Source organism: Pipistrellus hanaki (genome assembly GCF_964339955.1).
Source record: "Pipistrellus hanaki genome assembly, chromosome: 17".
In the NCBI taxonomy this organism is placed as follows: Eukaryota; Metazoa; Chordata; class Mammalia; order Chiroptera; family Vespertilionidae; genus Pipistrellus; species Pipistrellus hanaki.
Window position 1 is genome coordinate 8,114,488 of NC_140519.1, and position 23,042 is coordinate 8,137,529.

Below are 23,042 nucleotides of genomic sequence, written 5' to 3' on the forward strand. Positions count from 1 at the left end.
ATGTCTTCCTGCCAGAGGGACTGTTCAACTCCCTTTGCAGGCTCAGGGAGCAGAGAAAAGGAGCCCAGGGATACATAGGGGGTGGCACATTCCTTACCCAAACCCCTCCTACAGACAGCACAGTCTTTGTCTAGGGAGGTACCTTGATAAACCTCCTGGGGGAGGGGAGTGAGATGCTGAGTGGGCGAGGCTGTGGCTGCCCAAAGCTGAAGTCATGCTTGACTCATCTCTTCCTCTCATGCCACACGTCCAGTTTCATCACACATTCTGCTGGCTTCACCTTCAAGATGCATTAAAAAACCAGCCCTTTCTCCCTGTTACTCACGCTGCCTGATTGCTCAGGCCGCCCTCACTTTTCACCAGGCTCTCTGCAAAGCCACCTGCCTGGTTTCCTCCTCCACCATAGCTCCCACAGTCTATCATCCACCTATTTTGAAAGTATGGACTCTTAAACAATAAATCAGACTGATTAAGTCACATTCAGCTCAACAGCTTCTAGCAGCTTGCTGTCTCATACAGAGCAGAAGTTGGAGTCTTCAAGTGACCTATAAGACTTGCATGACCCAGACTCTGTCCTCATCTATCACACTCTTCTTCCCTTCTGTACCCAACAGCACTGTCTCTTCTTATTGCTGCTGTTCTTGCCTCAGTGTTTTGCACATGCTTTTTCCTTCCACTGGAATGTTCTGTTCTTACTCCAGATAATTGTATTCTTCCTGGTCTCTAATCAAATGCTCCCTTCTCAGAGCAGCACTCCTGGGCCACCTTAAACGAGATAATCACCCTCAGCCCTGGCAATCCTCTTGTTTGATTTCCCTGCCTTGCCTCTTTCTTTTTTTTTTTCCTTTTTAAAAATATATTTTATTGATTTTACACAGAGAGGAATTGAGAGGGATAGAGAGTTAGAAACATTGATGAGAGAGAAACATCAAAGGCTGCCTCTTGCACACCCCCTACTGGGGATGTGCCCGCAACCAAGGTACGTGCCCTTGACCGGAATCGAACCCGGGACCTTTCAGTCCGCAGGCCGACACTCTATCCACTGAGCCAAACTGGTTTCGGTTGGTCTGTTTTCTTGCTGCTGGTCTCTCACTCCTGGAAGATAAGCCCCATGAAGGCAAATATATGATTCCAACTGTACCTCCGAAACCCAGAACAGTGCCCTCCTCGAAGAAGTGTTCAGTAAATATTTGATGAAAGAATAGTTGTGGAGCAAAGGTGACATGACATAGCCAAACTGCTTTGCACACCTGGCCATGCACAGGAATGTGCTACTGAAGGAGACAGAGGAGCCAATGCCTGTGGAGGGGTCATGACAAAGGGGTAGTCATGGGGCTGGCCTTGAGAAACAGGACTCTCCAAAGCAGAGTTTTCCAATGTTGACTCTCAGGGATGTGGCATCTGCCACTCCTCATCTGGATGTCTTTGGTTTTTGTCTTGATGGTCACTAATTAACGGAAAGGACTAGGTCTCACAGTAAGCTAATCTATAATAATAATAATAATAATAATAATAATAACAATAACAATAATAGTGTAATATGCTAATTAGATGGGACAGCCAAACGACCTTCTGGATGTCCTTTTGGTCGACCTCAGGATGAAGCCAGGGCTGCAAGGGCCAAGGCCCTTGCACAAAATTTCATGCCTGGGACCTCTAGTTATAAATAGTTCACATAATTTGGAGCCAGAGGGCAGGAGAATATAGCAACCAGTCTCAGGGGAATCTCTGAAATCCTACTGAAGGCATCAGTTATTCACAAAACATAGTTAGAGGCAGATCATTCTTAGTAAATGTTAGGGGCTGGTGACCCTGGTGCACATCTAAATATTTTTTTGGTGCATAGGTAACTTTTTGCTAGAAATGCCACAGCTGACTATCAGGATGACAGAGGACAGGAGGAAATGTGGAGGCAATAACTTGATGCTATTGTAGGAATAGCAGATAATGAGGCAGCCATGTTTCTGATCAGCATCATTAATTGCCAAACCATAAGATTTAAAATGAAAGGAAACCTAAACATTATTTTGCTACCTCCTTCTCTAGCCTGAGCTCCAGGAGGCCAGAATCATGACTACCTCGCTGGATTTGTCTGGTCCTTCTGCACATTTATGGAACCTCCATATTCTTGTCTGGATAAAAAGTGAGGGATTCCAATGGAATTAGTGAATTAATCTTCTCTATAACAAAGTATATTGGTTTCTTGTTGAACATTTCTAAAGAAGATAAGTGATTTTGTAACTGAGCAAACAGTGGGTCCATGCGGCCTGTCACTACCTGAGCCAGTTAAGCAGAGACAGGGTTGAATCATATATGAGCGTTTATTCCAACACTGCCGGCAGTATGGGAGAGCAGCAGGTCATCCACAAAAATCTGCTCTGCCCCCACCATAAGCTGGATGCTTATATTGGGTAGAAGGACAAAGATTAGTACATGGGGAAGTTACTAAAGGGTATGCCAAATGGGCAGTTAACAGGTAAGTTGGTTGGAGATTTGCAGAGGCCTGCAGGTATGAAAAGGGCTGGGTCTTCAAAGGGCTGGCGTTCTGGTTTCTGCAGCAAAGTTGTGCATCTTCCCATGATAATAGGCAGCTCCAGGGGGAGGACGGGCTGATTTCCAGGTGAGCTCCCAAGTCCCACAGCAACTCCCAGCCAGGAGTGCCTTCTTCAATCAGAATAAAACAATCACAGGACGGGCTGATTTCCAGGTGAGCTCCCAGGTCCCACAGCAACTCCCAGCCAGGCTAGAATGTGCCTTCTTCAATCAGAATAAAACAATCACAGCTAACAGAGCATCACTGATACTTCTTACAATTGTAACTGTTCCCCAACATTCCATTTCCGCCCCTATCAATTTCTCTACCAATACACCAGTTTCTCCTTTCAGGCAACTGAAAAAATATCAACATTAGAAATTCTTTAAAAGATACTGAATCAAAATCTTAGTACTTCTACTCACTATTCCTGTTTTTTTTTTGGGGGGGCTGTTGAAGAACATGCTTCCTCTCTCTTTTACTAATATTCTGTTGAAAATGTATTGGGCCAGCTCAAAGTTATTTTTGTCAGTAGGGCACTTTACTATTACTATATTATAAGAATAAATATCAAGAAATCGATGGTGAGAGCAAGCATGACATTCACCACTTTCAAGACTGGGCCCTTCTACCGTTGGCTCCCCTTCCGCAGGAGAAGGCTCTGAGGTTGCCCAATGTGGTTTGCCCGACTTAGAAAGGCTCCAGTCTGGGGGAAATAGCTGAGCGCTGTCCAAGCACAAGCACAGCCCCAAACATGGAAGGAGGACGCCTGGCCTGCCAAGGGCAGGGTGGGGTGATGGAATGGCATGGAACCAGACGTCTGGGAGGCTGGCATTCTTGTCTCCACTGCCATCTTATCTGCCTGAAGCCACCTGACGATGCAAAGCCACCTCGGCTTCTATGTGAGAGAATCACTGCGAGGGGCCCTGGCCCAGAGTCCAGGAGAGGCCTCTGTCTCCCAGGCGGTGCTATGTCATCCTTGGCCTCTTCTGCATTGCCCAAAGTGGGCTGAGACACCAGAGTTTGGCACCAATTCTGATTCACCTCTGCCTTTATCTCCATATGACCCCAGCAGTGTGGATCATGCCCTCAAAGGTAAGCCTCATCAATGTTCGTAGCTCGGCAGTCTCTGCGTGTGCCTTGGGGACAGACGTGCCTGGAGCCCTGGGGGATTGTGGCCTCTTTCCCAGATCCCAGGGACTCTCTGGCTGGATCATCATTAGTGTAGCAGTGAAATAATGAGTTTCACATGGCGAAGAACAATAGAAAAAAGGCCATTCAATGCCCCTCTTTCAACTCCTTCTCCCCCTTTTTTTCCTCCCTCCTTTCCAGAAACAAACAAAAACTAGGAATAGATGAAAGCCCAAATTGAAATTCCTGTAGGAATGGCTCCTTAGGCTGAAACTGCATCTTCACAGGGGAGTTCCAGAGAGCCGTGGAGTCCTGTATGCAGAGGTTTGATGAAAAGAGCCTGTGTTCCTGGCAGTGCTCCTGACTTGTGCGTTTCCCCCTTCTCAGGAGCACACCGCTTCTGTGGACACATCTGCAATGGTGCCTAGAGCTCCAGAAACCTGCCACTGAGATCTCTGAGAGGCCCCTGGCCTGGACCTGAGGCTTCTCTCCCCCCAATGGCTCTCACCACAAGCTGCGATTGAGCATTCATCATTGATGTGGTGACTTCTGTCTACCAGTTGCGTTGCCACAGAGACTCCTTACATGGAAATTCATGATCTGAATTCTGCCTGGTGAAACTTCCAAGTTCTGTCAAGACATTCAAGAGCTCTTTCCCTGCCTTAACAGGAGACCGGAAGTGAAGTTAACCAGATTATGGCTTCTTGCTTCTTGCTTACCCCTGCTATCAATTTTCTGATTTTAGGATGAAAGGAGAAGAGGTGTCTCCTGAAAAATGCTGTTCTTTACTGAAGGTATAACCGGACAATCAATGGGTCCATGCCAGTTATGCAGAGACAGGATTGAAGTATACAGGAGTGTTTATTGCAACACTGCCAGCAGTATGGGAGAGCAGCAGGTCATCCACAAAAATCTGCTCTGCCCCCCACCATAAGCCAGCTGCTTATATTGGGTAGAAGGACGAAGATTACGTGGGGAAGTAGGCAAAAGGGTATGCCAAATGGGCAGTAGACAGGTAATGTGGGCTGAGATTTGCAAAGGGCTGCTGCTATGCAAAGGGCTGGGGGATCTTCAAAGGGCTGGTGACTGGTTTCTGCAACAAGGTTGTCAATCCTTCCATGATAATAGGCAGCTCCCTCATGAGGAGGAGGGGCTGCATTTCCAGGTGAGCTCCCAGGTCCCATGTGCAACTCCCAGCCAGGTTAGAAAGTGCTTTCCTTTAAGCAGCACAAAACAAGCACAGTTAACAGAGCATGATTAATATTTCTTACAATTATCGTTGGTCCTCAATATTCTATTTCTGCCCCTGTCAATAGAATCCAAAGCAGTTGCTAGAAGCAGGCTCAGGTTACAATGGCCACTGTTAACACTGCTTTAAATGGATGTCTAACTACCAGCTGAGAAAAAAATTGCTTAGGATTTAGTCCTGCCTTTCTCATCAGAGACAATTCTCAGCCCAGCGTTTTGCTTTCCTCTCTTTTGCACTTTCTCCTAGCAGTTGAATACTTGGCTTTCGAGCCCAATGAGCATGGCTTTGGTTCTTGACATTGAGTCACTTAATTAACCTCTCCAAGTCTCAGTTTCCTCATTAATCACTTGGGAGCAATACCAGTCCTCCCTCTGCCCCCAGGGTGTGGTTCTGAGGACTGTGCGCTAATTCCTGTAAAATGGTTAGCACAGTCCAGGCACCTGGTGAACATTCAGTTAATGTTGGCTTTAGCCTATTTTTGGAACCTGAATCTAAAAATCCACTTTGAAAAGTCTTAGAAACGATAAAGAAGTTTCTGGGTACAAAGAAAAAATATAGTTAGAGTTTATCAGTCTTTCCTCATTGTAGAAGAAATAAAGAAGTTGCCAAATAAAATGCCAGATAAAATCGCAATGAACAAACCCTTTTAGAAAAGTGATCTTTTTAGATGGTGGAAATTTGAGTCCTTTATTATTTAAATTTGAACAGTTTTGGTGTGACACTTATTTTGAAATATACTACCCAATTTCCTGCTTTCTCACACAAAGTTTCCAGGACATAATTTATCAGTTTTCTTCTGCTCTGGATTGTCATCATCAACATCAATTTTATGGTGCTGCGTTTCAGATGGTGATGGTGTGGAAAGCAGGGTTTGCTGTGAGCTTGACTCGCCTCCCTGCTATCCCGCGGAGTGTAGGCCTCCCATCCTGCCTGAAGCGGGTGGCTTGTGCCTGTGCCTTCACTCCCCTCTCGCTCTTTTGAAAGAGGCAGATGTGCCCCCAGCCTGCTCCCTACGTCTGTGACACACACGAAGACGGGAAACCCATTTAGATGTCTTGGAGTCTTGTTTTTTTTTTTTGGGGGGGGGCCTGGGAATATTGCAGAAAGTGAGAGATCTGAGACACAGGTCTCTTGTCACTGAGGTTTGTACTTCCTTTGCTTGCTTTGTTGTTAAATTTGTATTTCCCAATTTCATTTTATTTTTTATCTTTCTCCACACATGCTTTGGTGGGACTAAATGTTCTCTGTTCTGAGAGGATTTTGGTGTCTTTGTTGATGATGAGTATTGTTTGCCCTTAAGAAGGGCACAGGGCAAGAGGAGAAATAAGGTCACAATTTAATGTTTCTCTGTAGCCAATGTTCCAATTGTCCATGACAGTAGCCTTCGAAGTAGGAAGAGCAATTATTTGGTCTCATCTGCCCTACCATTTGACCAGAGGGCAACAGCCCCAAGAATATCAGATTCTCCTCCAAATGCACCCAGAGAGAAAGCCAGTATGGACCTGAGGTGGCCCTTTCCTTGTCAAGGGGTCATTCTACTCTCCACATTTTTCAAACTCGAGGTTGTTCCAAAAAAAATAAATCATAAGAATAATATCAGCAGCTGAAACCGGTTTGGCTCAGTGGATAGAGCATCAGTCTGCAGACTGAAAGGTTGCAGGTTCGGTTCCGGTCAAGGGCATGTACATTGGTTGCAGGCAAACCCCCAGTGGGGGTTGTGCAGGAGGCAGCTGGTCGATGATTCTCTCTCATCGATGTTTCTAACTCTCTATCCCTCTTCCTTCCTCTCTGTAAAAAAATCAATAAAAAATTAAAAAAAATAATATCAGCTTTGTACATAAAATGAGATCACCCACATAATTATTGCAGAGTTTCTATTTGATTTTCTCTCCTTCAAATTGTCTAAATACTAAGTTTTAATTAAATATTAAATTCTAAATATTTGAAACATGCATACACTCCTCTGGTACAAATACAAAGGAGAAACTCTCTTTCTCCCTCACTTTCTCTCTCCTCTCTCTCTCTCTGCCCCCTAAATATCCCTATTCTATTGCAGTTAGAATAATATATAATATAAGCCGCAAGCTGGCCTGTTGGATGCCAGCAGCAGTCCACAACGGGAAGAGTAGCATTCAGGACATACATATACACACAATAACAAAAAATCATTCTATTTCCATTTCTCTTTATAAAACACAACACACAAGCTTCTTTTCCGAAATGTGACTGGAGAAATGCAAATGCCACGTTTCCCATCAGAGACATCTGGAATGATTGTCTGGAGTGACTTAGAAGAAAACATGTCACACATTAAGGGCTTGATATCTCTTTCGAGACAACTTAGAATTTCTTTATAAAGTCTGCACTCAGCCATAACTTGCTTCATTGTGATATCTAACAATACAAAGCACCATATCATAGAGGAGAATGGAAAGACCTTGTTTCATTCTCTATAAACAGATTAATAATATCAACCTCCTCAGGCTGTGAGGATAAACTGTACTCATTAACACATGTAAAGCACTTAGTCCTGTCAGTTACACAGTTAAACCCAATAAATGTTCCTTCTTCCCCGCCCCCCCCCCCCAGTTTCAGCACTATATTGATAGACACCAGAATTTAAATATTTGTGATTTTCACTTACTATGAAATTTTATCATTCTATTGGATCATTAACAATTTATTATTTTTAAAATTTATCTTTATTGTTGAAAGTATTACAGATGTCCCCTTTGTGGTTCCCCCCCCCATTGGCCCCTCCATTCTGTACCTGCCCCTCTACGCCTTCATCACTCTTTTGTCTGTGTCCATGGGTTATGCATATCTATAATAATAATATGCTAATTAGACAGGACATCCTTCCAGATGCCATTCTGGACATCCTTTCTGATGAAGCTGGGGCTGGAAAGAAGCCAGTCTGGGTCCTTGGTGCCAGAGGGAAGCAGTTGCTTGCAGCTGGGGTCAGGAAGGCCCACTCTTGCTAGAATTTTCGTGCATTAGGCCTCTACTATGCATATAAGTCCCCTGGTCAATCACTTCCATCCCACTCAGCCCCCACCTTGTGTTCCCTCTGAAAATTGTCAGTCTGTTCCATGCTTCTATGTCTCTGGATCTATTTTATTCATCCGTTTATTTTGTCCATTAGATTCCACATATCAGTGAGATAATGAGATACTTATCTTTCTTGGACTGGCTTATTTCGCTTAATATAATACTCTCCAGGTCCATCCATGCTGTTACAAATGGTAAGACTTCTTTATTATTTACAGATGAGTAGTAGCCCATTGTGCACAATTTATTTTTATTTTATTTTATTTTTTTAGGTCTGTAATACTATGAACTTCCCTCTAGGGTCTGCTTTCTCTGTATCCCATAGATTTTGGGATATTGTGTGTTCATTTTCATTTGTTTCTCAGATGTTCTTTATTTCTTCTTTGATCTCTTTGGTAAACCCACTTATTGTTTAATAGCATGTCATTTAGTCTCCATGTGTTTGAATGTTTTTGAGTGTTTTTATTGTAGCTGATTTCTAATTTCATGCCCTTGTGATGTGAGAAGATGCTTGATATGATTTCAATCTTCTTGAATTTGCAGAGACTTAGCATGTGGTCTGTCTTTGAAAATGTCCCATGTGCACTTCAGAAGAATGTATATTCTATAGCTTTGGGATGAAATGTTTTGAAAATGTCATCTGATCTAGTATGCGTATAGGATCACTGTTTTGTTATTGATTTTTTCTCTAGAAGATCTATCCAGTGATGCCAATGGGGTCTTAAAGTCTCCTACTATGATTGTATTGATGTTGATCTCTCCCCTCTCCCTAAAATCCTCCAGAAGGTTTTGTTTTTTTAAAAAAATATATCTGGATGCTCCTGTATTGGGTGCATATATGTTTACCAGAGTTATATACTTGTTTTATTTGTTCCCTTCAGTATTTTGAAGTGGTCTTCCTTATCTCTTGTTATGACCTTCACTTTGAAGTCATTTTTCAGATATGAGTATTGCTACCCTAGCTTTTTTTTCATTTCCATTTGCCTGGAAAATTTTTTTCCATCCCTTTACTTTCAGTCTGTATGAGTCCTTTGTTCTGAGGTGGCTCTCTTGTAGGCAGCATACATGTTTATAGGTCATGTTTTCTTATCCATTCAGCTACCCTATGTCTTTTGATTAGAGAATTTAAACCATTTAAATTTAAGGTTAATATTGACAGGTACTTATTTATTACCATTTTTATTCTTTATGCCTGTGGTCTCTTTCTCTCTATTTCTTCTTCTCACAACAGTCCCTTCAGCATTTTTTGCAATGCTTTTTTGGCAGCAATAATCTATTTTTTTTTTGTATGTGAAGCTTTTTATTTCACCTTCAGTTTTACTAATAGCCTTTCTGGAGAGAGCAGTCTTGGGTTCAGTCCTTTGGTTTTCATTTCTTTGTATACTTCAGGCCATTCCCTCGGACATGAAGTGTTTCTATTGAGAAGTCAGCCAAAATTCTAATGGGATCTCCCTTGTAGGTAACGTTCTGTCTCTTTCTTATAGCCTTTAAAATTCTTTATTTGTCTTTAATGTTTGCAATTTTAATTAATATGTTCCTAAGTGTGGGTCTTTTAGGGTTCATCTTGATTGGGACTCTCTGTGTTCCCTGAACTTGAGTGACTTTTTCCTTCTCTAGGTTAGTGAAATTTTCTGCCATTATTTCCTCACACAGGTTCTCTATTTCTTTACCAGATTCTGTTTCTATTATGTGAATGTTGTTACATTTCATGTTGTCTCAAAGTGCTGTTAGTCTCTCCTTTAAAAATGTTTTTCCATTTGCTGCTCTGAAAAAAAATATTTTTTTAAATACCTTGTCTTCTAATTTGCCAGTTCGTCTCAGCTTCTTCTAATCTACTGTTGAATCCTTCCAGGATGTTCTTTATTTCAACTATGTCATCCCTCATTTTCAATTGATTCTTAATTATTGTTTTAAGCTCTCTTTTCATGTTGGTGTAGCTCATTAAGAACCTTATAATCCACATTAAGTTGTTTGTGTTCTCAGTGAATTGTTTGAGCACCATTATTACCATTACTGTGAATTCTTTATCTGACAAATTGTTTACCCCCATTTCATTTAGTTCCTTTTCTGGGGAAACCTTATTTTCTTTAACTTGAAGTTTGTTTCTTTATCTCCCCATTTTTTCTGTCCCTTTATTTTCTATGTATTATATCAAACTGCTATGCCACCCAGATTTTGAGGGGTGGTCTTATGTAAGAGGTGTTTTGTGGGAGCCAATGGTGCAGTCTCATAAATCTCCTAAGCGGGGTATTCTAAGATAGCCCTTTACTTATTTGAATTCTCCTGTTGTAGTTGGGTCTTGATTGTTATTATCCCACTCATGGATGGAGTCTCCTCTATGGTTGGCTATGTGGCTCACCCCTGACCACATCCTGCAAGCTATTGTGGAGGTGCTGACTGAACAGAACAAAATACAGCACAACAAAACATGAAACAAAAGAAACTAAACAAAAACATTCATAATACCCCCTACAATACCAACAAAAGTAATCAGCCAAGAAGAGAGGATTAGAAAAGAGAAGAGAGCAAGAATGATAGGAAAAGAAAGAAAAAAAATTTAGGAAAAAACAAAACAAACAAACAAAAAAGCACAACCAAAAAAAAAAAAAAAGGGGGGGGGGGGCGGGGAGTGGAGGTTGGGGGGAAGAAATACATAGATTCAGAGCTGAAATAAAGAAAATAAGAATTAAGAATTAGGGAAATAGATGAAGGAAAACAGTTTAAAATAAAGGAGGAAGAAAAAAATTGAAAAGGAAAATAGAAGAGAAAGCAGATAGACCTAAAATAAGAAAACAAAAAAAGATGAGAAAGCAGGAGTAAAAGAAAGCAGAGAAAAATAATTGAGTAGTGAAAAAAAAGAGAAAAAAAATTGAGCAGAAAAAGGGAAGAGGAAAATTAGATCCATGAATGAAACAGTGGAGACTAGTATAATAACAAATCAGTAGACCAGATTGATAAAGAATATAAATTTAAAAAGGAAAAAAACAAAGACAAAATAAAAAAATAAAGAAAAAAGGGAATAGATAAGAGAAAAGACACATACACACACAAAAAAAATGAAGTGATGTTTAGTGCCCCGAGGGGGCTCCCTTTGGATCCCACTCATCTGTCTGCCAATTCCAGGCTTCCTGTGAGGTACTCAGGTGCTAACCACTGCCAGGAACTGTCCTCCTCTGGTTTCAAGTAACCTGCTTGAAGCTCCGAGCAATCCACTCATCCACAATTTGTGTTTGTCTCCGAAGACCTTGGCTGTCCAGTCTGCTCCCTAAAGTAGGTTTGTTAGCAGCATTGGGCCCCAGGCTGGATCAGCGATCTTCCCCTGTTCCCGATCTTCCCCTGTTCCCGAGGCTCTGCCTCTGCCCACTTTTGCCTGCTAGCCAGCTGTCAACTTAATTACTCAAAAGTCTGTTTCTGAAAGGGCTTTATGCAGGGGAGGTGCTGTTTAGCTTTCAGGGAATGTGGAGGGTGTGTGAAAAATGCCACTGGAGTTTGGAGAGGGATTGCATTGAATCTATAAATCTCTTTGGGTAGTATGAATACTTTAACAACATTAATTCTTTCTATTTATGAACATGGAATATCTTTCCATTTCTTTGTTTTTTTTTTAAAAAATTATTTCATTAATATCTTACAGTTTTTAGTCTTTCATTTCCTCCATTAAATATATGCCTAACTTCTGCCTAGTTTATTCTTTTTAGTATTATTATGGATGGAATTGTTTTCTTAATTTCTCTTCCTGATAGTTGATGGTATTTAGAAATGCAGCTAATTTTTGTATGTTGAGTTTGTATCCTGCAGCTTTACTGCATTTATTTATTTAGGTTTAACAGTTGTTGGTTTTTTTTATTTTTATTTATTTATTTATTTATTTATTTATTTTTTTTTGTGTGTGTGTGTGTGTGTGTGTGCAGTCTTTAATGTTTTCTATGTATATCATGTCATTACAAACAGAGACAATTTTACTTCTTCATTTCTATTTTGAATTTAATATTTAATATTTATTTATTATGTAAAATTATTTATTTTTTATTGTCTAAGGTTTTAAATATGTTTCATTTTTTCCCATCCCCCGCAGCCATTCCTATCCTGGGGAAGCCCCACTGCCCCAAAGTCTGTGTCTATTGGTTATGCTAATATGCATGCATAAAAATCCTTTGGTTGCTCTTTCACACTCCCCTCCCCTACCATTTGTCTCTAGATCAGTCTATTCTTGTTCATCAAATTATGTTGATCATTATATCCCACATATGAGTGAGACCATGTGATATTTATCTTTCTCCTACTGGCTTATTTTGCTTAGCATAATGCTCTCCAGTTCCATCCATGTTGTTGCAAGTGGTAAAAGTTCCGTCTTTTTATTTTTTATTTTTTATTTTTTATAGCAGCATAGTATTCCATTGTGTAGATGTGCCATGGTCTTTTAATCCACTCATTTGCTGATGCACTTAGGCTGTTTCCAAATCTTAGCTATTACAAATTGTGCTGCTATGAACGTAGGGGTGCATATATCCTTTCTGATTGGTGTTTCTCGTTTCTTGGGATATACAGCCTAGAATTGGGATTACTGGGTCAAATGGGAGTTCCATTTTTAACTTTTTGTATCTATGTAATTTCCTTTTTTTTCTTAGTGTCTTTGTTTGGTTTTGCTGTCAGGGTGACGGTAGCCTTGTAAAATGAGTTTGGAAATATTTTCTCCTCTTCTATATTTTGGATGAATTTGGGAAGCCTCATTGGCTTTTAGAGCTAGGTGTTTTGGGGAACATCTCTTGGGTGAGTATCTTAAAAGCTTGAGTCCTAAATGTGAAGTTTGAACCTCTCATTCTTTAAAGAAAAGCTTAGGGGAGTAGGGAGTTCTCTACTATTATGGGGTGGGGTTTACAGAGAGAGTGTATCTCAACCTTTCCTCCCCATTTTGATTTGGATATTTTCTCATTTGGCTGATGTGTAGGAGTCACTCAGCTAGAGTCTGTATTTCTTTCATTGGAAATTAATCTGTAAGTAACTTTACATTCAGGATTTAAGTTCAGGACTCCCCTATGTAGTTATCTTGGTCAACCCTCTTAAAATATTAATAATAAAGGTTACTTCTTCCTCCCAGAAGATCACCTCTAAAGCTATTGCATAAGAATTACATTTTAAGCTTTGAGAACATCTGAATGAGGTGAATGAATCCAATGATTCCAGCTGGGACCTATGGCCAGGTTGCCTGGGGATAAATTCTGGTTCTGCCACCTGCATTTTGTGAGACCTTGAGAAAATTGGTCTGTGTTTTTGTGCTCCCACCTGTAAAATGGGGATAAAGACAATAATCATCTATATATATAAAAGCCTAAGTGACCATTATGACTGGATGACTGGCCGGTAGCTATGATGCTCACTGACCTCCAGGGGGCAGATGCTCAATGCAGGAGCTGCCCCCTGGTGGTCAGTGTGCTTCCACAGCCAACCTCCCATGACTGGCCAACCTCCTGGGGTCCCTTCCCCGAGCCAGCCAGCCTGATTGGTCATGATTGAACCTCTCTCAACCCTTCCCCCCAGCTGGTCAACCTCTCATAAACCTTCCCCCTGGCCGGCCCCAATTGGAACTGTGTGAGATGGCCCCAATTGGACCAGAGGGACCCCACCCATGCACAAATTCATGAACTGGGTCTCTAGTAATGTATATATTTAAAAGCAGAATAAAATCTGGCACATAGTAACTGCTATACAAGCGTTTAATGTATATATATCTTACACACACACACACACACACACACACACACAGAGAGAGAGAGAGAGAGAGAGAGAGAGAGAGAGAGAGAGAGAGAGAGAGACAGGAGAGATTAATATAATCTAGAGGACACAAGAAAGTTGCCTTAGAAAAGTTTACAACTGAGATGAGCATTAAGCAGATTTGGATGGTGAGTGGGAATGATATAGAGAGAAGCTAGATGAGTCCCCCTGGAGTCTGAAGCCTGCACACAGTGGGTTGTTGGTACTCATCAGAGTAGATTCTGGGGGTTGGGGTCCTGTGATACCATCAGCATGGTCACAGAGAGGTTGTGAAGAGACCATGGAGACCTTGGTCAGGAGGAAGACGAACTTGTGCTTATGAGAAAGAATCCCCCATGGGTTGTTGAACTATGAAATGGTCTAACCAAAGTATGTTTAGGAAGACTGCTAACATTATTCTACAAGTTATTTTTGCCAAACCCTGCAAAGTAGGATTTGTCACTGGATTTTTCAGATGACTAAAATCTCAAGATGAAGTCTCAGGATGAAGGTTACACAGAAGTGAGGTGGTTAATATTGGATTCAATCCAGATCCCGAGCCCATGTGTTTCCTGCCATCCTGGGCTGCCTTCTAGGCATTAAGAGATGAGGCACTGGACCATCCAATCAGCTATGAAGATGGAAAGAACTGGCAAATTTCAGACATAATTTGAAGAAACAAATAACTTCAGTTGGATAGAAAGAATGTATTGAAAATAAAAAGTGAAGGAAAGACTTGACGCACTGGCAAGATATTTTCTAGAAAGTGTCGTTGGCTGATGTTGTTAGAGAAAGCTGGTGAATATGGTTTAGGCCAGGCGAGGGTGGAGATCAAAGTTACATATTTCCCTATAGGAATGGGATTGTATGGCGGGACGCAATATAAGGCAGGAGTTGCAGATGTGAATGGCATCTGTCCTGGATGGGGTGGCATTACAGGGTGCTGCTAGGAATTGGGGCCATCACCGCTGAGCACAAAGAGCCTGGCCTATAAGTCCCCAAAGCCTGGTGCTCTATGTCCCAAGTTCCCCAACTTGGCCTTATTGTCGGAAACCTGGAAAGCCCTATTGAAAATGTCTCCACTTCCTGTCTGAGGATCACTCTGTCTTTGCTATCTAGGGCTGCCTCTTTACCCTTTCCTGGTGATTGAAAATGTCTCCACTTCCTGTCTGAGGATCACTCTGTTTTGCTATCTCAGTCCTGTCTCTAGGGCTGCCTATTTACCCTTTCCTGGTGATTGAAAATGTCTCCACTTCCTGTCTGAGGGTCACTCTGTCTTTGCTATCTAGGGCTGCCTATTTACCCTTTCCTGGTGCTCTTAAGTCTGATTCAGCACGTTATAGTGAATTAATAAATGAGTGATTCTTGGACCAAGTTAATGTCACCACAGTCTCCCATGAACAGGAGCTACCTGAACGCTACGCTGCCTGCCTGACTCCCACCAGGGCCGCCAGCTCCGTGGGCTGGATGACTAAGGCATATATGTGGGATGATTTCCTGTGTGTTTTACGGAGGGACTCTTTCCCTCTGCCTTGGAGTCGTTTTAAAGAAACTTAAGCCTTATGGGCACTTTATATTTCAATAATACAAGCAGCTGAGAAAGAAAAACTGCTGCAGCTGAGAAGCAAGCAGATCAAAACTTATAAACACAAAGTAGAATAAATGGCCAAGAGCTTTTTTTTTAATTTTTTTTATTTTTTTTAAATTTCCCAAGTTAAGTAATGAATGGAAGATAAACAAATAGTGGTACAAACAGTGAAAACCGAATTAGACTTGAGGCTTCTTCCCCCTCTGATTCAATAATAAGTAATCCAAACAGTTATCATTCGGGGGAGCAAGGAAGTGATACCGTAAAAATAAATGCCTTTCTTCGGCCCGTGTCCTCTGTCCCTGCGTGTTATTGCAGTGAGGGAAGGGCTCCCACGGCAGGCTTGGCATGCGCTGTGCACCGGCTCCCTGAGAAGCAAGGAGAGCATTAGTGACGTGAGAAAGGAGAGTTTCAGGCCCAGCGTCCCCTGTGAGGGAGAAAAACGGAAAGCGAACGTAACACTGTGTTCCTAGAAGCTGAGTATCTGCGTCCAAAACCACCCCACGCCTTTCATTTATTTATTTATTTTAGCTCTTTTGAAAGTGAAAAATCAATTTATTTTTACTTTTTTCACTTATTTTTTTTTTTTTTTTAAATTTTTTGCTCATGAAAATGACTTTTGGAGATGAAGATTCTGTGTTAGAGTAGTTATGAGTCAAATTCCATGGCATGGCATGTCATTAGGAAGCCCACAGGAGAGAGCTAATGTGGCTCAGGCAGCTTCAAGAGGGGAAAAGATTTTGGATTCAGGTTTTGTTTTCAGCTCTGTGTCCTGCTCCTCAGCTCAGCGTCCAGGCCAGGAAATAGCGTCCATGGCTCCTCAGCCTGTCGTGCCAGACAGCAGCCCCGGGGATTCAGCCGAGACTTCCAGAACAACTGGCCCTGCATGGAGGCCCGGGGGTGTTCGTCCAGTGCAGCTTGGCCCGTCTGCAGCAACAGAAGAAAAAGTGAATGGGACTCGTTCCCCAATGCTTTCTCCAGAGCGGTCCTGGGAAAATGAAACGCTGGCCGTTCTCAGCTTGAGGAATAATTGCCTCCGCTTCTCAACAATAGCACATAACCCCCACAACTGTATGGTTAGAATTGTGGTTAAGTCAATAGTCTGCATCTAAACCCCTTAAAACCTGTTTCTTCTTTATATGGCTTTTCCCCTGTGGCGTGGCACTGTGCTATGGCTTTGATTTTTCTCAATAAGGACGATTGACTAAACCAATTAAACCAATTTGATTAAGGATAGCAGACATAATTTTCCAATGAGATGAACAAGTACTATTTATTTATTTTTCTTGTTTTTATCTTTTTAAAAATCTTTTATTTTATTTTATTATTATTACTAGAGGTTTGGTGCATGGATTCATGCACTGGTGGGGTCCCTCAGCCTGGCCTGCACCCTGTCACAATCCAGGACCCCTTGGGGGATGTTGGACTGCCGGTTTTGAAGGATGTAGTACTGTATGAAGCGGCAGGTGGCTGGGGAGGAGCCACTCCCACTCACCCTGCCCCTGCTGCGCCTGCCTCCACTGCTCTATAAGCTGGCTGAGAGGTGCTCCCACTGTGGGAGTACACCGACCATCAGGGGGCAGCTCCTGCATTGAGCATCTGCCCCCTGGTGGTCAGTGTGCATCATAATGACCAGTCAAACGGTTGACTGGTCAAACAGTTGACTTGTTGCTTAGGGTTTTATATATATAGACTAGAGACCCAATGCAAGAAATTTGTGCAAGAATAGGCCTTCCTGCCATAACTGGTTTGGCTCAGTGGATAGAGTGTCGGCCTGTGGACTGAAGTGTCTCAGGTTTGATTCCAGTTAAGGGAATGTACCTTGGTTGCAGGCACATCACCAGTGGGGTGTGTGTGCAGGACGCAGCTGATCAATGTTTCTCTCTCATTGATGTTTCCTTTTTTTTTTTTTTTTTAAGTATTTTTATTGATTTTTTTACAGAGAGGAAGGTAGAGAGACAGAGAGTTAGAGACATCGATGAGAGAGAGAGACATTGATCAGCTGCCTCTCACACACTCCCTAATGGGGATGTGCCTGCAACCTTTGCCCTTGACCGGAATCGAACCTGGAACCTTTCAGTCTGCAGGCCGATGCTCTATTCACTGAGCCAAACTGGCTCTCTCATCGATGTTTCTAACTCTCTATCCCTCTCATTTCCTCTCTGTAAAAAATAAATAAATAAATTAAAAAAAAATAATATATATATCTTAAAAAAAAAAAAAAGAATAGGCCTTCCTTTTTCTGGCTGCCAACACCTGCTTCCCTCTGGCACCTGGGACCCGAGCTTCCCTCCAGCCGCTGGCACCTGGGACCTGGACTACCCTCACAGAGGGAGGCCTGCCCACCTGCCACAGCCTGCGGGTCGGTGGCCTGGGCCTCCCTCTGTGAGGCGATCATGGGGTGATGGCCAGGCCCTTGGCCAATTGCAGCGCACCCATTTTGGCTGGCCTGCTGCCAGTGGGGGTCAAAGTGAGGTCATCCGGAAGGTGGTCCGGTCTAAGTAGCATATTATACTTTTATTATTATAGATGATTTGTGCATGGTGCAGCGAGGGGGGTTTCTTCAGCCTAGCCTGTGTCTTCTCACATACTTCTCATGCAGGTAAAAGGCATCTTGCTGTTGTGTGGGCAGCTACATTATTTTGCCCTGATTATAAAAAGTAGTACATAACATGATCCTTCTGGGGCAGTAGTACCATCTTCCCCATCTTATGGGTGAAAAAAACTGAAGCAGAGAGAAGTTAAGTAATTGGCTTTGTCACACAGGTGTAAGTGTCAGACCCCACAGGTGTAAGTGGCTGACCCCAAAGTGTGCAAGCCAGAGCCCATGCATGTCATTGCTGCATCATCCTATTTTTTCAGTGTTAGAGTAGCCTTGCCAGGTTTTAATTGTTTAATCTAAGAGGCAGTTCCCAATGTATAGGGTAGGGTCCCTAGGCCTGGCTGGAAATTAGCAGGTGGGGCGATCAGAGGGCCCCTGCTGGCACCCGTCTTAGCTGGTGGCCTGGCACTGCCTGCTGCCCGGCCCCACCCCTAACCACCGCCACTGGTTGCCTCCTGCTGGGGGCCAGACACTCCTGCACTGAGCATCTGCCCCTAGTGGTCAGTGTGTGTCATAGTGACCAATCATTTAGCTGGTTCAGCTGATATGCATATTAGGGTCTTATTATATAGAATAATTATTTTTTTAAACAAATACTATTTAAATTGGCTAAACCCTTACATACAAAATCTCTATCTTTATTTGTTATCCACAGTTTACATACAGAAACTGAGATTCAGACAGAGCTACCAAATTAGGAAGCAGCAGGTTCAAATCCCAACTCTGCTCCTACTGAAGCCTATTGTTATTCACTCTGCTATGTTGCACCCCTTTACTTAGCAATCATTTTAGAGACAGTCACAGAGAAATGTTGTTTTTCGTTCTTACCATGTGTCTCTGCTTTGTAATATTTGTAACATTCAATGGGTCTTTGAATCCCAATGATACAGTTCCTGTTGGATATTTCTATTTATTTATTAAAATTTGTTCCTTTATTGATTAAGGTATTACACGTGTCCTTATTATCCCATTGCCCCCCAACCCTCCACTCATGCCCTCATCCCCTAGTGTCTGTGTCCTTTGGTTAAGCTTATATGCATGCATACAATCCTTTGGTTGATCTCTCCCTCTTACCCCCACCCTCCCCTACCTTCCCTCTGAGGTTTGACAGTCTGATCCATGTTTCTCTGTCTCTGGATCTGTTTTTGTTCATCAGTTTATGTTTTTTATATTTACTTTCCAGGTTGCTCTTAAAGCTCTGAAGAATTTTATGTTAACTCTTGACTTAACCATTTCCTCTGATCTTCCATAACTGAGAGGTTATGATTTGCCACATAGCTGACTGAAATGAACACATAATCATGAAGTTTGGAGTTTTGAGTAGATAAGTAGGCTACATTTTCATTTGAATAGATTCATTTGAAGTTCAGATAGAGTTGTGGGTTCCTCAGACTCCTACTTTGGGCCTCTGAGTTGGTACTGGATGCAGGCCTAATTGTGTGTGAATGTTTATGTTGACTTGAATGAGCTGTCCAAATTCTCTTCTTTGCTTAATGGAATTCCAGTCTTATTGAGAGTGGCAATGAGCTCAGCTAAACAAAGCGACATCTCCAGGCAGGACTTCCTGAAGGGTGGCGCAGGACTGTTCTGCCCATCAGAAGTCAGCTGGCTGGGTTTGGAAAAGCCCCTTCCAAGCAGACAGATGGCTGGAACAGGCTTTGCCCCTTCTCTCTCCCTTCCTCACTGAAATGTGGGGTCACAGCTTCTTAAGACGGGTGGTCGGATGGAAGCCTGCTTGCTCCTGTGGAGAAGAGAATGATCTCCTAGGCTGACTGAGCAGAAGACTGAAAATACCTAAGACACGTTGATGCTGCAAGCTGCTGTCCTGGCCCTGGTGCTCTGTAACTGAAGTCTGATCATTGTATGGAAAGACACGCTCTTTGGGTTAAGTGGTCTTACTTACGTCACCTCGTGTGCAGCTGAAAGTCACCTCTAATGGATATCCTGTGCCTTCTAAATATTATTTAGGTGGTAATTTTTAGGTGGCCACATTAAACTTTCGGTGGAAGCTCCTGTTGACACAGTGAGTTCTAAGGAGGGGTCGTGGGCCTTCTCCCAGAGAGGAGCACACTCCACTCTCCACCCGCGCAGCCTTACTGTGCAGGCCTTTCAGGAATGCCAGAGTTCCCAGCACCAGCTCGCCTAGGACAGCCCCACATCAGTAGATGTAGACTGTGCCATTTCTCAAGCTCAGAAAATGCTCCTAACAGCCATAGAAGCAAAGGCAAAGCACTGGAGTAGAGAAGATTATGGGCATATTTTGTGGAGTAAGCACATGCATCCCGGGCTCACATTTGGTACATGAGTTTGTGAGGAAGGGCAGGGGGGCAGCTCCTCTTGTTCTACAGCTGACATCTGTGGTGATGTGTCTGACACCTGGGAATGTATGAAATATAGAGAGAGCAAGTCAGGACCCAGAGACTTTCCTAGCACCTCTCCAGTCATGTTTACAGACATACCTAGTCCTGCTTTCTTCCGTGTCAGAAGCCTTCTGGGTCAGAAGATATATTGATATATCCAAGACACATTTTTATTTTATTTTAAAAATTTATTTATTTATTAATTTTTATTGTTGTTGCTATTACACATGTCCCTCTCCCCCACTTAGCCCATTTCCACCCAGCAGCCCTCCCCCCCTGACTCCCCTGGCCTTCACCACACTGTTGTCTGTGCCCATGGACTATGCATATGTGCTCTTTGACTATTCTCTTCACTTTCCTTTCTTCAGTCTGAGATCTGCTCCTCATATGGCTTTCCCCAAGATGTTGCTTCTTTGAGATGAAAATTTAAATATCAGCCACAATAATGAGGAGCAAGAGTGATCACAAGTCGGAAAATAGAGTTGTGGAATTCAATTTGTTTCAATTTCCTTTTGGATTTTGTGGACTATAAAATATGCATTTGTAGCACTTTAGAGAGGATTTCTAAGTTATGCCCTATGCCGGTATTCTTCTAAGTGAGCTACGTGTAATGCATAGAGGCTGACAGAGTGATTTTTACCCACCCTGTGCTTCTCTCTGCCCAGGGTCAGCTGTGAACAGTGCAGCTAAAACCCAACCCTCTCCAAGATAAAACCACAAATTGGCTAAAAAGTATAATGACAATGAAGAGGATGCCTTCACTCCTTTCCTAACTCATAAAATATCTTTAGCCTCCTTTTGTAAAATATTTACTCAGATCTAACAGGATATTGACCTAAAACAGTGAACTAAAATTCAGCATATTTTGCTTCTTTTTCAGCATCTTTCTATCACTCATGCAGGTGTTTATTTAATAAATGCTTATTGCATACGGAATACATGCCGGGCACTGTGCTATGCATCAGGGACAAGAGGTGCACAAAGCCATGTAGTGGTTGGGTAGAAAGGCCTGGTGAGAGGCGGTAGGGTGTATGCAGAGCTGCAAACAAGGGCTGGGTCAGACCTCACCGGAGGGGGAGAAGGGAGTGAACATAGGAGGACTGCACGTACTAGTAACTACCCTGAGGCTGCAGGGTTGACAGTCGGGGTGGTGTGTCAGAGTGGGTGACAGGAGACACCTGGGAGTCCACTGCAGGGGCGGAGGCAGGGAAGCCTGGGCTGGTGTGGGCTTTCATTGGAGGCCCATCCATGAAGATTTGGGGACAGATCGGATATGGGAGGTGAGGGTCAGGAGACATGGAGGGCTCCTAACCTCCGCTCCTGACGTCAGGAAATCCTGGAGAGAGCTGCCAGGGAATTCTCTGGAAGGGCAGATAAGGAAGGGGCTGTGGCAAGTCTGAGGTGAGTGTGGGACAGCTAAGTGTCCAATAAACAGCTCTGTATGTGCTGGTCTTGAATCTCTGTGTTCAGGTTCAAGTTACGGTCTTACGTTTGGGAGTTCTCAATCTGTGGATGGCCAACAAAATCATGAGCAGGTAAGAAAAGGAATTTTTTTTTTTCTAATGAAAATCTTCATTCATGCCTTTACAGTGGTGGCATGTGCAGATGCTGACTGTCTCTGTGCTGTGTGATCAGGCTGCCCACCTGTGCTGTGCTTGGGCGGCTACCAATGCATTAGGTCCTTTTACTAAGATCTCTGCTGGAGAGAGCATGAGCAGTCATATTTTCTGTCTCGGGCTCGAACTTTAACATCACATGAACTCTGCCCATTTCAAGTCCTTAGACTCCCGTTCAAGAACAATGATAACCTTGTGTGTGTTTTCTCAGCCCCATACAGCACAGGGAACCTGTGCACAGCTAGAGAGGAAGCAGACCCCCCACGCCTGCCGTGTCTGACCTGTGGCATTTGAGTCTAAACCCGAGCAACAGTGAAAGACAAAACCACGCCTGACAGCAAATGTTCACCTGGACTTCAACAAAGAAGGAAACCGAGAGAAAAGGCCATCTGCCAAGTTTGGCCTCCGCAGCACACCCTCCATGGGGCAGGTTTGTCCTGGGCCAGACAAGCCCCTTCTCTGAGCCTGGTTCTTTGGGAGCTCCTTTCCCCGGCTCGGTCCCCTGTGGCAGGAGCATGCAGTGACCGCTTGGCAGAAGTGGGATCCAGGGAACCTTTCTGGCTGCGGAGAACATCGGGCGGGGTGGTCTCATCAGACAGCTTTCCTGCTCACCTGCCTTTGCCATGCCATACACTGCCTCTTGTTCAGCTGCAGGGGTGTGAGTGTTTTCAGGTGCCTTAGGAGAGATTCATTTTTGGTTTTCTTGCGAATTCCTGTCCATGTCACAGGGTGTGCTCAGTCTGTTCGTGTCACAGGGTGTGCTCAGTTGCACAGAGGAGGGCTCTGAGGAACAAGTCCCAGTTACAGCCATGAAAATGAGCTAAACTTGGGTCAAGATAAGTAAATAAATACCCAGGACCATGAGCTAGACCCACCCCTGAAATGACTGACTTACACATAAAGACTTCATTGAAGCCTTTCAGAAGGAGATTGCAAAACCTTGCTGTTTGCCGAGTAGCTAAGGGAGCCTGGTAAACAAATACGAGGCACACCGGGGCCCTGCTTCAACTGGCTCCCCGATCACTGCTCTCCACTTGTTCACCATCAGCACTGATATCCAGGACTCAGCACGAAGTGTTTTGGAGAAGAATAAAAACTACTGATTATAATAATACTGGAGGCCCCTTGCAGGAAGATTCCCGCAATAGGGCTTCCTGCTGC

General features: G+C 43.2%; 1 long non-coding RNA gene across 1 annotated transcript; it reads left to right on the top strand.

Annotated features, from left to right (window-relative positions):
* The first annotated feature begins 3,364 nt into the window (after positions 1-3,364).
* LOC311611846 lies at positions 3,365-22,366 on the top strand. The gene is made up of 3 exons (XR_014793154.1): positions 3,365-3,628; positions 21,736-21,800; positions 22,093-22,366. It is a non-coding gene; the product is annotated as an uncharacterized lncRNA (long non-coding RNA).
* Positions 22,367-23,042: the final 676 nt, after the last annotated feature.